The sequence below is a fragment of the Alligator mississippiensis genome, chromosome 3, assembly GCF_030867095.1.
Source record: "Alligator mississippiensis isolate rAllMis1 chromosome 3, rAllMis1, whole genome shotgun sequence".
Taxonomy (NCBI): domain Eukaryota; kingdom Metazoa; phylum Chordata; order Crocodylia; family Alligatoridae; genus Alligator; species Alligator mississippiensis.
Genome location: NC_081826.1, coordinates 189,873,664 through 189,889,298, shown reverse-complemented (window position 1 = coordinate 189,889,298; position 15,635 = coordinate 189,873,664). Strand labels below are relative to the sequence as shown.

Here is a 15,635-nt window from a genome sequence, read left to right as displayed (position 1 = left end):
CACGGGGGCACAGAAGGGAATTGGTGAGTATTTATTCACCAAGGCGCCCCCGGGGGTTACAAGAAACAATGGCCACAAGCTAGCAGAGAGCAGATTTAGACTGGACATTAGGAAGAACTTCTTCACAGTTCGAGTGGCCAAGGTCTGGAACGGGCTTCCCAAGGGAGGTGGTGCTCTCCCCTACCCTGGGGGTTTTCAAGAGGAGGTTAGACGAGTATCTAGCTGGGGTCATCTAGACCCAGCACTCTTTCCTGCCTATGCAGGGGGTCGGACTTGATGATCTATTGAGGTCCCTTCCGACCCTAACATCTATGAATCTATGAATCCTATATTAACTTTCACACCAATTAAATAGTACAATGCAGGCAAACTTCACTTTGCCATATACACAACTAAAATCATGTACACAGACAAAAACTATCTGTAGTTTTCAACCAGTCACACCAACGTATCCAGTTTTCATACCATCTCTCAAAAAAGTAGTCACAATACACTACAGTTCTATAGTCACAGTATTAACATTTGATAGAGAGATGCTGACAAAACTTCCATACAATCCTCACCCTTGAACATCCAAAAGTTATACATTTAAAAATAGCACTTAAACAAGACTGTAGAATACCACTGTCGTTACTTATAATAAAATACACATTATGAAAAGGTATGCATATACACAATTCATTGGGAGTTAAAATTCCATGTTCAATTCAATTTGGTGTGACAGGAGAGGCAGAGTAAATAATTGAAAGCTACGAAGTTAGGAGGGTATGCCAACAATGCCAACTGCTAGTATGCAGACAAACATTTAGTTTTGCTTTCTTTTATTACAGGTTTGTAATACAGAGTTTAAAAAATATTAAAATATGCATTATCCAAAATATAAGCAAGTCCTTCCCTTTAAAATGCAGCTTCCAATAGGAAATAATTATTTATCAAGAGTCATAAATTGTAACGGTATAGCATTATGCATTTACAGTTCCTAAGTAGCCAGCAAGAAAAAAAAATCTTAGTAAGAGTAGAAATATACCTTATGTATGCAGTTGAAAAATTAATGGTCTTAAGCCACCTTCAGAAATATTTTTTAAATATTTCTGGAAAATGTTAGATAAAGCCAAGTAGTGGCCTAGGTAAAATAAACTACTTATATTTGAAACAACATTTAGAATGTAATTCTTCAGTTCTGTTGATCTTTTCCAACTGACCAGCATCTGAAGATAATTAGAAATTGAGTTCAGTTTCACATGACATTATATTCATAGCATTGCATTGGTATCAAAAGTAGAGGGCTAAGACAGAGGAGAACAGCTGTGTTCCCCTAGGCCCCTGATTTTGAAACATCCTCTTCAGGATGGCCATCATACATCTTCATTTTATGGGGTTCTTAATGGTTTAATGGTTCTTCAGCTTTGAACAGTTTACTGTAGGCAAAGATTTACCACTGTCAGAAAAACTACTTGAGGAATATAAAGCCCAGTTTCCCAAGCAATTGACTAGGAAGGAATGGTAAAGATTAAGTTTCATAAATTAAACCAAAAACACATGTCCCTTTTTTTTACCAGAATGTGAGTGTATGACGCAGAGAATGCTTTAGTAATCAGCATATAAGATACATTTTCTTGAGAAATCACACAAGCTACTAGCAGAGGTAGTTATAGTGACTGTAAAAAGTTATAGCAGGAACTGTTTTTCAGTCATCTGTTGTGATGAATTGCAACTTTCTCTTAATGTGCCACAAATAACTGAGTTAGGCTGTTTGTTGCATCTTGGCTTTAATATTCATTGGTATCATGAGTCAGATGCTAGTAAGTCATATTTATCCTTCCAAAGCACTTAACTTGGCACGATGAATGTCATATAAACCTGAAGAAACAAGGAAGTGGTTTTTCGTTACAATATTGTTCATAAGATAAATAAGGAGTATTTAACATTGCTTAAGAAAATGTATTAATGTATTATTTAAGCTTAATTATTATTTACCATGAAACTGTTATATGACTTACATATGAAATACATAATTGCAGTTTTACACTTCAGCATGTAAATCTTCTCTCCTTGCCCACAATTCCTTGTCTTTCTCTTTATTTCCTTTTTAGCTGGATGCTTTCTTCTTGTTCAATTATCCTCTAGAGGCTGAAAAAAAGTACACTACAGACTCGAAAGAATCCCAATTAAATTTTAAAATTGCAATAAAAATACCAACAGACAGTTTATAAGATTAGATGAAGCAAAATAGATTCTTAAAAATGGCCAGAATGAAAAGACTGTTTAATTAAATTTACTTTACAATGCGTTTTCCTATAAAAGTTACTAATGAACAAAATGCTGGAAAACAACAATAAACTGGAAGAAAAATCTAAAGGATTACATATTCACTGTAGGCAGAGAAGTAAACTTGGCCAGAACCCTTGAAGACTGAGTGAAGGTGTTACAAGTGTTAAAAAACAAAACAAAACAAAACCCCCCTAATTCTCACATACTATTTAAAATATCACAATACTAAGGAAATAAAATAGCAGGCAACATAATCAAAAGTAAAAAAAAAAACTCGTCCCTAGAAAAACTGTTACATTTCATGGCTCAAAATTCTTAACCCAAAAGCCATCAGACTTGAGATGATTATGGGCAGCATGACATGAATGGGTATGTATTTTTCAAGTCAGCGACAAACGATTGTCATTTGTCCCAAAACTGGTAGAGGGACCTCTCTTGGAACTTAGCAACAACTGCTGCAAAATCTCTGCCTCAAAAAACAAAACAAAACAAAACAAAACGGTGAGATAGAAACAAGGAAGCTTGCCTGCAGAAATCCTGAACATTCATAATGGAGAATGCAGGGTCAGGGCTCCAGCTACACGTTCTTAGAGACACAATACTTAGCTGCTGATGGCACCTGTACCCTATCTATAGGATGCTCAGTCCAACTAGCTAGCTGAAGTAGCATATGCCAAGAGCAGGGGTGGGCAAAATGTGGCCCGCGGGCTGGATGTGGCTCACCAGGCCATTCTATCCAGCCTGCGGGGCCCCTAAAAAATTTAGAAAATTCATACAATGGTAAAAAACTGATGGAGAATAGGTTTAGGTTAGAGATCAGAAGGCAATATTTTACAGTTACGGTGGCCAAAATCTGGAACCAACTTCCCAGGGAAGTGGACCTCGCCCCTACCTTGGGCAAATTCAAGAGGAGGTTGGATGATCACCTGTCTGGGGTCTTGTGAACCCAGCATTCATTCCTGCCTGTGGCAGGGGGTCAGGCTAAACGATCTGTTCAGGTCCCTCCTGACCCTAGCTACTATGAAACTATTTATCTGCCCCTGGCTGCCTGTCATGCAGCCAAAACTCAGTAAGCGGCCCTCCGCCCGAAATAATTGCCCACCCCTGGCCAAGAGGATAACAGGAAGAGGTTCAAGCCCTGTGAGTCCCCTGTATTCAAAGTGGTCTTACTTACCTGTACTTCAGGGAGGGATGCAACTAATGCCCCAGTTATACAAACTGGTCAATCCAATTACTAAACTAAAGTGTGGTGTGAAGCGGGAGAGGGGAAGGGAAAGTGCAGGGCTTAACCCAAATTCCAGGGACATCATGCTGTTCAAATACCAAAGGGCATCTTGTACCCTACAAGGGAGAAATCTACGACAGTCCCCTAACTGTAGGGTTGTCACACTGACTAGATTGCTCACAAGGCATACAGCCAGAATGGTAGAGCCCATAAACCTAGTTACAGGGATGTCACAATGAGCATGGTGCCAAAAGGCTCCATACATCTCAGAAGGCAAGGCTTATGACACTCATCCTAATTACAGGATTCTCACCTTGACTAGACTGCCCACAGGGCATCTTGCCAAGAGAGCAAGAGGACAAAAACCTGATTCTTTGTTACAGGGAGGCAACACTGATTTTAAAAGTCTAAACAATCTTGCAAAAGCAAGTCTAAATGTAATGTTTTGACCTTGTCCAAATGAAATCTTGAAATATTTCTGCTGAATTCAAGATGTTCTTATTAAATATTTCAGTCTTGACAAGACAGCATTTTTCAATTAAAAACCGCTCTGTCAAAAAACTTGACCAGTTTTACCCATGAAGTATTTGAAGGGCCACTTGGCTACAGAGCAGGACTTGTCTACCTACAAACATTCTCAAACTACATCCAGCATATTTTTTTTTGCCTCAGTTAAGGCATTGCTCACAGACCTTGAAGATCAAAGCCATGGCCTATTAATTCCAATTTATGCTCTGAAAGATCCCATATTGGAATATGTCAAACTAGAACTTTTCTACCATTGTCAGCCAATTAACAAGTCATTCAATAATATCCAGGATTATTGAATGACTTCCAAAGTAAGTTCTATAACAAACCAATGTAATGTATTTGCATTGTGAAAATAAATGCCAGTTTTGTGGCACTTAGAAACTAACAAGAAAGAAACCTTTTTAGACTGTAAGGCTAGGGACAGAAAATACACATAAACCAGTATAAGTGATCAGAAACCAGTTTAAATATGTAACACAACAGAAGTTGAGTGTGCAAAAACCACTTTCAAAATAGCCAAAACCAGTTTAAGATAAACCTGGATGGATGTAGTATCAGACTTAACTGATTTAGATTAAATTGTTTTACTGAACTTCTGTCCCAGATCCCCTCCAGATTCAAGTTAACTCAGTCCCCCAGTATCCCAGGATGTTTGTCGCTTCCCCCACAAACCTCTCCTTTGCAGGGTGGGCGGGCTGGCCTTGGCTCAAGCTGTCTTCTCCACCCAAGCAGGAAGGTGTTCTCTAACACCTCCTGGCCTCTGGCCTGGGCCACTGCAGGCATGAGGCTGCATTTCTGGAATCAAAAGTAAATGTCTGTTCACTTGCTTATTGGTTCAATCTACACAGCTTAAAGTAACCTGCCAGGATTGAATTGATTCAGCCTCAGGTTTTTTTTGACTGTCTGTACTTAGCTTAACAGGCTCCAGGTTTGGTGGAAGTAAAAGGGTCTGGAGAAGTAATCTACTCAGGAACAAGTTTATTTTGCTGCCCAAGCAGTATCCCTTGAAGTCAGTTTTACAGGAATGCCATTTTTCTACTTAGCCATGGAAAGAGTTGTTATTGCCCACTTAGCCTTAAGAGTCCTCAAATTCCAGTCCCTCCACCTCTAGTGCTCTTCAGTCCTCTTTGTCAAAAGCCACAGCAGTCCTTGTTTTTCCTAGAGGGAGCTTCTTTAATGTGGAGCTTTTCCTTCACCTGGCTGAGGGCTCCCACTCCTCTAAGGAAGTCTAAGAAACCAGACCATGAGTGGCCATCTATGGTAGCTTGGGCCAGAAGCCAAATGTAGATAGGAACAGGGAAGCAACCTCAAAGCAAGGTATAAATAACAGGACAGTCCACAAGTACATTAATATATGCCCTGCTGGTGTTAAGGTTGTGTTTGGGATGTGGTCAGCTTCCTGCCAGGACAGCAGTCAATGACTGGCCACCAAAATGATGGCTCGTGACCCTCTGGACTGATGACTCATCCTACTCTAACTCTGGCTCAGAGCTCCCTAGGTAAGTCTTTCTCCAATGTTACCCTGGCGCTCAGCCTAGGAAAGAAAGCAGGCAAATTCCTCTCCTGCTTCTCAGTCTTCTCCAGCTCAGGAAGGTCAGTAGACAAACTTCTGCTGTTTCTTTAGTTTTCTCCAGATATACTCCATGGAGTCCCAGATGGTTTCTACACTGTGGTACTTGAATTACATAGCTGGATCAGTGTTACTATGTGCAGATTGTTAAAAAAAATCCTTCTTCTCAGTACTTCATGAAAATAAAAGTATCACCATGGATGTGAAAAACCCATGTACCACTTACGATTTAGCACCAATTATCAGATGTGGATTCTTACTGGGTAAGAAACCTGAACATCTCTGATATTGATTTTATTCCAAAGAGATCTTTGTGAGACAGATAAAAGTCCTTATTGTGTGCCTACTGTGGTGTCTTTGTCACTATAGATTTGAAATGCTTTTTAGCACAATAATGAATGTGTGACTAAACAGGTGAAAAATGGTTCTTAGCAGGAGCCAACATATGGGGGAAAGGAAGATTAACTCTGTAGAAATCTCATTTCAAACTTTTCATGAGCTTTCATCCAGTAGAGCAGCTAAGAGAAAAGCAGAATTGGTGTCAGGGTGATCAGAAGATGCCGTCAGACTTCATGACATGAAAGAGCATTATGCCCACATTTTGAAACAAAATCGAGGAAAAATTCAATGCATAAGAGAAAAGTATAATGGAGCTGCACTATATAAGAGTCCCTTTTAAAAATATCATAATGCATTTCTATACAGATGAGTCTGCAATCCATGGTATACATAGGCCTCAGGGATCAATAATCATCCTGTTCTAGCAAACACATGGTCTGTTTTTTCCCCCACTACATCTGAAGCTCCGCTTGTGGCTATGATGTTTATACTCTTGTCCCTAACAGCTTTACTCAGAAGCTATTTTCCCTGAAAAGGGAGGGCCAAATTCTCTTCCAAGACCCATGCTAGCCAAATCATTATAGATCCCCCCCCAGAAATGTCTGGAGGATAGTTTTATAACAAAAATGAGAAGAACATCATAAGCCCAATGTGTACTACTCAAGAAAGCTATGCTAACAGGAGGTGCCCAACACAGAGCTGCTGCTGCTAACATTGTTTCAATCCTAGTATAGAAAAGTCCCTTCTGGTTAATCCTGTAAGGGAGATCTTTTTTTGGTGGGGGGAGAGGGAAATCCATGGAAATTCATGGAAAATGATACTCCATATATTGTTCTAGCATAAGAACCATTCATCTGGTGCACAAATGACACACAATTTCTGAATGTAGGCTTATGTTGCCCTTAACGCAACCTCCAAGATAAGGTACATCCTGGAAGAGAAGTAGGGTAGAATGGGCTGAGTCTGGGTTAAAAAGGACATTTCTGTAGCATTTCAGTGCTACAGAGATGCCAGGCTGCTCTAGACTGCAGAGCAGCCCTAGCAGGTCATCATAAAGGCCACTATAAACTAGGGAAGCCCTTAGAGTTTCCCTAATTTATGCCAAAGGGTACTTCAGCTGTGAGCAGGCCCAAATTCCAGGTGGAACAAACATAATCTTAATCCACTTCTGTCTTCTCTCAGGGTTATATCTTCCATACTACTATAGAATGGTTAAAGAAAAGCATATGGAGCAGGTATACTGTATTATTGATGATACGTCTACATTTTTTTCCTATAAAGGAATCATAATACTTGCACTTTACTTGAATGCACGATCAGCCTATAGTCAGGGCCCTTACAGGTTTGACATTTGTGCTCGCAGCAGTTTTGTGCTTGCAGTAAAAATACTGAGTCATTTTTTTTTCCAATTAAGTGTTTATTTTAGTATTTTTAATGCATTTAACCCTTTGGATTGCTTCCTTGATTATTTGATTTTCTGTTCTGATCTTGTAAGGGCAAGGTAGTTACTGACTTAACATTCAAAGTAATAGCTGCTTTCCTAAAACTGGACCTAAATACATGGGGCTGATTTATGTGCAATACTGAAAGCATTACATTTCTAAAAAGTTTCTAAACAAAAGCAGGTTTAATATTTATTTTTCACTTGTGAGCTGGAAACATTGTTATGTTTATACTGTTAGCAGGTGACCAAGCAATGTTCTGTGTTGCTCTGCCTCCTTACCTGCAAAGTGGTCAAGCATAAATGGTGCAACGCTGATGATGCAGAGGGGAGTGTTGAATAGGGCTGAAAGATTATGCTACCAAAACCAAATCTCTGAGTTTTCCTAATACAGAAATGCTTCTTGTTTATGACCAAGGCACCAATTTGTCAGCAATTGAGCATGCAATTGCTGCTGTAAGAGTGATAAATATCCCTCTTTCAGAATATATTGCAACTTTATCAGGAGTTTGATCATGGAATGAGTGCTCTGTAAACAGTTAAGTGGTAAGTAATAATCAGCAAGGAAGCACCAAAAGAGTTTGCCAATATGGTGGGACAAGTGAGGTGGAACTATACTACAACTTGTCTTGCTTTTCCACCTATAGGAGCTGTAGGATGTCACACTCTTTGTCATTCAGATGGGCCATTCCTTTAACCTCTGCCTCAATGTAAGACATAAAAAGAAATCCAGAAGTTCATGAACCAGCTTCAATCCTGCTTCAATTCCACTCATTTCAAATGAGTTAGAAAGATGACCCAGTATTTTGTGCTGCTAAATTGATTATAGGACAGCTTATTGTGAACACTTTTATTCAGCTGACACCAATGCAAGTGAATCTCACTAGTCATCATAAGGAAAATGGCTACAAAACTTGCACTCTAGTTTTGTGGGAGTGAAAAGATTAACCTTGCTACTTTTTTTAGGTTTTCCACTGACGTAGTTTTGTTGCCGATATTTGGACAAATACCTAAAGGTAGATCCAAAAAATGAATAACCTCCTGAGGTGATGCTAAGCAATGAGTTACTGTGGTATCATTCGCACATGTTGCTAAGCACTCTTATGAGGTGGCAGTTGCTGCCACTTAGTACCTTATATTATATATCATGTCTACATTGCAGAATGTGGGACTGTAGAAATCATCAAGTTCTGATACAAAACTGGTTGGTTTTGCATACTCTGTCAAAGCTAACTTGGGTAATGAGCACAGTACAGCCATATTAACTGGTTACCAGCAACCCATTCAAGTATTCTTCACACTTTCTGCAGTGTAAGGCTATTTTCTATCACACCATACCAAAGAGTAACTTTTCTATCTAACTAAATAGAGGCTATGGATGTTAAATTATAACTATGAGTGTGGGCAACAGTATTCTCTGACACTAAATCCAGCAAAATGTTCTGGTGACTGCATCAACCAAATGATCTTTATTCTTTTAACTGATAATATAACCAGAATCCTTTGGAATTATAATCCCACCATATAAAATCAGTTGTCATCTTCTTTCCATTATCCATGCTCTGAAAGTGCTGCTTCTCTTCTCCATGCCTTCTGTCTCCTCCCAGAGCTCATGTTTTTATTCCTCTGTTCTGTACATTGACTTTTCCTCTCTTCTTCCCCATGCAGCCAGGACTAATTTACTTCTCACTCTGCTATTTTCCCTGCTGACATAGCTCTACTGCTATTGCCAGCATTTAAATGTCATGAGTCTGGCCTCAATAACCAGGAGGCTGTCTTTAAAAGCAAACTAATATTGTTACCCCTTTCTGACTTTAGTAGTTGGCACAATTATGAGGTCCAACAGATTGCTTGGTTAGGGGCAGAAACTGGTGTTGGAGTCATTTATCATTCTGAGGAGAGAGCCTATGTATTTAGAGAGAATGTACACAGTTCCAGTCCTCCTGTATTAAGGGAAATCAAACAGCAGGAGAGTTGATTTGCTCTCAATTCCAAGCCCAATAGCTTTCTTTTTAGGGTTTTCTCTGAGCCAACTTCCCAGTGCTTATTTCATGTCTTTGGCTTCCTGCTGATTCTCTCAGCTGCTCTGCTTCTTCTCTTCCTTCTCTCACAGACAGATGTAAATACCACTGCCAAATAATGCCCAGCAAAACCTCTCTATCCACATGTGCCTATATTTTGGGTGGTGACTGCTACAGCTTTAGCTATCTAGTTCCCCAAAGGAGCATATCTGTTAGTCGTCAGTGTGTGCATCTACATGTGCAATTAATGCACAGTAAAATTACTGCGCAGTAAAATAAGGTGCGGTAAGATGTGGCCAGGAATACATCTGTACTGCGGGTACAGATTTGCGCCCAATGAGGCAGCTCGGTCCAGGGCTGCTCTTACTCTTCTTTGCCCCCCTGCAGCAGCCAGGGGGATCTCTAGGCTCCCCCAGGTACCAGCCTGGTGACTGGCAGAGGGCACAAAGGCCCATCCCGATGTGCATGGGGCCAGGAGAGTTGTGCCTGCTACGGGGCAGCTGTTTCCCCATCACATGGGGATCATCCCATATCCCCACGTGGTAGGAAGGCAGCTGCCCCTGCAGCCAGCATAGCTTTCCTAGCCACATGGGGATTGGGACCCATCCTGACAATTACCACATGGTGGGGAGATAGCTTCCCCCGCATCCAGCACAGCTCTCCCAGACCCATGCATATGTTCACAGGGACAGGAGACAGCTGCCCCTGCAGCAGGCACAGCTCCCCCAGTACAGGGGCTTAGCCAGGCATCAGTGGTCCCCTGCAGCCTGGGCTGACTGGGAGCAAAATTGCTCCTAGTCAGCATTTACACATGCACTACTGTGCATTACCTAATGTGCTGTTTTTCTAGTACAGGGGTGTCCAACCTTTTTGAATGTGGGGCCGGATCATGAACTTTTTATCACCCAGTGGGCTGGCGAGCCATATTCAAACACCCTCTGTCCTGGGCCAAAGAGACTCTGCCTGTGTAGCCCTACTGCACCTGCCTGTTACTGCAAGGTTCATGGTAGCTGCTGGTGGGCAGGGGCAGGAGGGACCCATTCTGCATCCAGCCAGCTACTGCCCCAGAGACTGAAGCAGAGAAATAAATAGCTCCACATCTCCATCCCCCGAGCAGCACAGCCCCATGAGCCAGCGCTGCCTGAGGGGGGCTGGAGTGAGGCAGCTGCTGCACCGCAGCCCCTCACCCACCTACCCGCACAGCCCCGCTCACCGTGGTGCCTGGCCACCCACACACGCAGCCCCGGTGGCCTCAGCGCTGCAAGGCCGGAGCGCAGGGTCCAGCAGACACCGGCTCCTGCCACCTCGCCCCGCAGAGGTCATGCCAGGACCCCGCCTGCCGAGGCCCCCCAGTGCTGGCTTCCCACGTGCTGCTGGGGACGGGAGGAGGCCAGCCAGGTCGGCACCAGCTAGCAGAAGCAGCGGCGGAGCCATGTGCTGCTTGGGACTGACTGGTGCAGGCAGGGGAAAACGCAGCTCAGCCCCCACCGCTCTGGCCAGGCTCGTCCCATCCCAAGCAGCACACAGCTCTGCTGCCGCTTCTGCTGGCCGGCACAGACCCGGCTGGGCTCCTTCCGTCCCTAGCAGCTTGCAGGGGAGCCACGTGCCGCTCGGGACTGATCGGCCCAGGTAGGGGGAAAGTGCAGCTAAGCCCCCTCCTGCTCCGGCTGGGCTCATCCTGTCCCGAGAGGCAAATGGCTACTTCTCTTCCCACATGCAATGCATCAGCAACATCAAGCTGACGTGGTGCTTGTGAGAACCTTGTCCCTTCCCCAGCCCTTCAGCAGCCATTAGGAAGCTGCTGAGGGGCTGGGGGAGGGACAAGGGATGAGAACAAAAGTAAACAGTGTTTACTTTAGTTACCCGTCGCAGCACTGCGGGCCTCAGAAAATGCCTTGGTGGGCCACATGTTGGACACGCCTGAGATAGTACTTTTATTTGTTGATACCAGCAAATGGTGCACTAGACTAATTTAATGCACAACTCCAGCACACATGTAGACAGTGATGCTTTACTGAGCGTTAGACTAATTAGATTATATTATATTTAGATTAATTAGAGTAGTCTAATGCACAGTAAAGTATCCCATGTAGATACACCAAGTGCGTGTCTGTTACACCCAATGATTTCAAGGAACGTTAGCTCAACCTATAAGAATATGCCTTGGGTTCATGTTACTTGCTTCTAGTTTCCATCCCTTGGGTTATAATCAGATAATATTTTCAAAATGGCCTTTGTAGCCACAAGGATTGGAAATTTCCTTTTACAATAAAAAATAAGATTTTAACATAGTCATATGAGTCTAGGAGCTTGGGCTTTAAGAAAAACACCAAAGGTCATGAAAGTTGATGAGACTGTTTCCTTATTTCTTTGTTCCGTGCCACTGAAAAACAGATGTTCTAGTCTGACAGTGATGATTGGTTTAATGTGTAGGTAAGGCATTCCATCCATAATTCTGCTTGGAGGATTATGTATTGTATTTCCAAGGTCCCTATTACCATCACTACCCTTATAAATGGTGTGAGCTGTTTTGGGGTTGGTTTGTTTTCTGTGTATAATCTGCAGCAATCCGCTTATTTTGTATTTAAAATCTTTTCTCAGCTGTTTGTTTCTCCTTGCAAGTAGCTAGTTGGCAACATGATTCTTGATGCTTAACTCTCAGAGAATGTATGTCCTTCCAGAATAGGAAGATGCTAGTCCTTCAGTCACACACAATACAGTAATGAAAAACACTGATCTAAAATTTCAAAAAAGTGGTCAAGTACTCTGGTGAAAATAAATGATGTTTCACAACATCTCTTATCTGAATCCCCAAGAGCCCTTTAGCAAATATTATATAGGCCTTACAATCCTTCTACATTACCCCGCTACCTGAGATGAGCTGAATCTACAGTAAGCTGACAGTCTCTAGAGATAAACCCGTGGAGGCTGAAGTTAAATTTTAGTGGACAGTTTTTCTCTTTTGGTAAAAACCTGATGGAACCAATAGCTCCATTCTGTGGATCATTTTGATGAGAGAATTATTTGGCCCTAGGTTCAGGAATCAATACGTCACATCACAATTAAAGATCAGATTCTGTAATTCTTCCTTATGTGAGTAAAATGTCACCTGCATTAGTATTCCCACTGAACACAATATTTGTCAACACTACCATTAAAGAACAATTCAGGTATGTGACAGTAACTACTCTCTCCCAGTCTCTCAATTTTAATGCCTCAAGAAGTTTAGTAACCACAGTCAGGCTTAGGCAGACATTAGCAGCTGGCTCTCAACTAAATAAGGTTGGATTGAGCCACAAAAACACAATCACAAATAAAGCATGGTGCATTGCTGAATGACTTTAAGAGCATCCCACACAAGATTTTTTTTTTAAAGGAACTCCAATCCTATCTCTGCACTCTCCTAACTAGGCCTGTACAAAGCAGCAAGTATTTGATTGAGATTCTACCAATTCAGAGGGAGAGTGATTCGATTCGGCCCCAAAGATTTGGCGCCAATTCGGAGATTCAACCATAGACTAAACAGGCAGCAGTCCTTGCCACACTAGACACAGCTGCCTCCAGCTGGTAAGTCTGCTGTGGGGGGCAGAGAGGGGAGAGAAGAGGTGTGTGGGGGAGATCAACTCCCCGATAGCAAGGGAGGGATTGGGGCTGGGGCTGGGACAAGCCACCAAGCTGGGGTGGGGGGGCACAGGACTTGGGAACGGGGGCTTCCACCACTGCACGCCACCAGTTCAGGAGGGCATGGAAGTGGGCATGTGCCCCCAGATCTGTGCGGGGTGGGCTGCGCTCCAGATGGGCGGCAGAAGGTGCTGGGAGTGGGGGCTATGTCCTCCCACCACTTGCCCAGCCTCACCATGCCTCTCGGACAAACTGCGGCTTCGTTCCAGCTGGGCAAGTAGTGGCAGGGCATGGGGCCGGGTGCATGCACCCAGATAGGGGAGAGGCCAGCAGGGCAGGAGTGCTCCACTGCGCTCTGCACGGTGAGCGGAGCCAGGGCTGCGTGCTAGGCTGTGGCTGGGTCTAGCCACCCAGAGCACAGCCCTGGCTCCACCCACCCCATGGAGCACAGCCTGGTGGCAGGCAGCTGGAACTAGCCTCCTGGAGCACAGCTCAGCCCAGCTGTGCCCCTGCAGATCCTGGGGCACGTCCCCGCACCCATGACCTCCCAGACCAGAAGCATGCAGCAGCGCGCAGTGGCAGAAGCCCCTCTCCCTGAGTCCTGCGTCCCCCTGCCTCAGCTGGGCAGCTTGTCCCAGCTCCAGCCCCAATCCTCCCCTTGCTGTGGGGGTGTTGATCTGCCCCTCCCCCCCAACTCTTTCCCTCCCCCTTCTGCCCACCACAACAGACTTACCAGCTGAAGGCAGCTATGTCCAGCGTGGTGAAGACTGATGCCTGTTTAGTCTATGGCCGAATCTCCGAATTGGCACCGAACCCTTTTCGAATCGAATTGGAAGCCTCCGAATTGATTCGGAGATTCAGCCTCTGAAACGGGCCAAATCTCCTCCGAATCAAATCGGTTACCGAAGCTTCACACAGTCCTACTCCTAACTAGAGTCCACAGCACATTACTGTACCGCTGTAGCCCACTGTCTGTTTTGCTGACTAGGACACTAGTAGCAGAGACAAGGCTTTACCCCCAGACAATTAAGAAAGAATAGCAAGTCACTGCAGGTCTGGTCCCAAGGTTTGAACAGGCCATCCAAGAGAGTAAATAAAGTCCAACCAATGTATAATGACTTTAATAAAATTGTAGGATGTGAATTGATTATTCACAAGAGCCACAATGTAACGTTATTAGTTAAGAACATAATATTTGCCATTTACTGGGTCAGACCATAGGTCCATCTTGCCCAGTATTGTACGTCACACAGTGGCAGAAAGTAGAGGCTGAAAGGGAGGGCAAACTAGGGATGAGCAGGGTTTTTTTCCTCCCACTGTTCCTCTCTCACTTGCAACTTCCACTACTTAAGGTCTAGGAAGTTCTAATTCAGAGACTGTACCCCTATCTCCCATGCTCAATACCTACTGACACCCCTTTCCTCCAATAATCTGTCTAATCCCTTTTTGAATCTGGCTAAACTGTCAGCTTCCATGACATCTGGTGGCAATGAGTTCCACACTTTAATGACAAGCTGCATAAAAAGAACTTTCTTTGTTTTCAACTTACTACCTACCAATTTCATTGTGTGGCCCCTAGTTCTTGGATTGTGAAAGAGAATCAATAATAAATCCCTACTGACTTTCTTTTTCCCATTTTGTACTCCTCCCCCACCCCCCCAAAGTGCCTCTTCATGTTAACTGTATAGGCCTGGCCTATTTATGGTTGTGCAGAGCAGTGAAGACAGACTGTAACACCCAGTACTATTTTATTCTGACCAAAGGATTTAAACACATGAAAGCAAGTGTTAAGAGGTTTTTCTTTTTCTTGGGAAGTTGTACCTGACTAAGACGTGCTTCATTAGCCCTGCTACTGCTACCCTTGCTATTAATTAGTACCACTCTTACCAGGAAAGCACCCTAATGAAAAAAGCCCACTTAATTTTAAATGTACCTTAAAGCTGTGCCTGAGCATTTTCTTGACACCAGACCAATATGATCAAGTGTAGTCACTGCACTCTGATACCCAAGCCAAAATGGATTTCAATGGCAGTGTGTAGTGGAGGGAGCACCCCTGTTCAGATATGGACTGAACTCCCTATGAGAGCCTCATAGTTAGCTTCCCACTGGCCAGCTTCCAGCAGGAGCATCTCGGCTACCTGCCAACTTTATGGAAATGGGAGAGTCCTCCCTAGTTTGCTCCTGTGGCCGTTGGCTGAGGGCAAGTGAGACTCAGGGGGCATCTGAACCCCAAGCCTCTGGGTTTAGGCCTGCCATGGATTTGGAAGTATCTGAATCCCCAGGCTGAAGAGTCTTTGAAGGAGGATACTTGCCGGTTGCAGCGCCACATACGGCGTTTAAAGGACTCAGAATTGATCTGGCTAATTTGACCTGGACCACGAAAACATTTCCAAAATAATAAAAACCAAACCCTGTAGGATTCTGATGCAGACTGGAAGCACTGCTGCTTTCACCGCCCTCGCTAAGCTGGGGTTTGTTGCGGGGTCCTGCTTCCTCTGGGACTCTTCCCGAGCCGTGCCCTGGCTGCTGCCAGCACTGCCACCCCGGGGCCAGAGCAGGCAGAGAGGCACGGGAGCCCCAGCCCCAACGCCGCTCCGGCAGAGGCCCCGCCCCTTC

At 43.9% G+C, this 15,635-nt stretch overlaps 1 long non-coding RNA gene across 1 annotated transcript; it reads right to left on the bottom strand.

The window, feature by feature from the left end:
- Positions 1-688: 688 nt before the first annotated feature.
- On the bottom strand, positions 689-15,626 carry LOC109280836 (uncharacterized). The gene is made up of 4 exons (XR_002087287.2): positions 15,430-15,626; positions 4,700-4,822; positions 2,001-2,130; positions 689-1,860 (listed from the first exon to the last, which is right to left on the bottom strand). It is a non-coding gene; the product is annotated as an uncharacterized LOC109280836 (long non-coding RNA).
- Between the last annotated feature and the right edge of the window lie 9 nt (positions 15,627-15,635).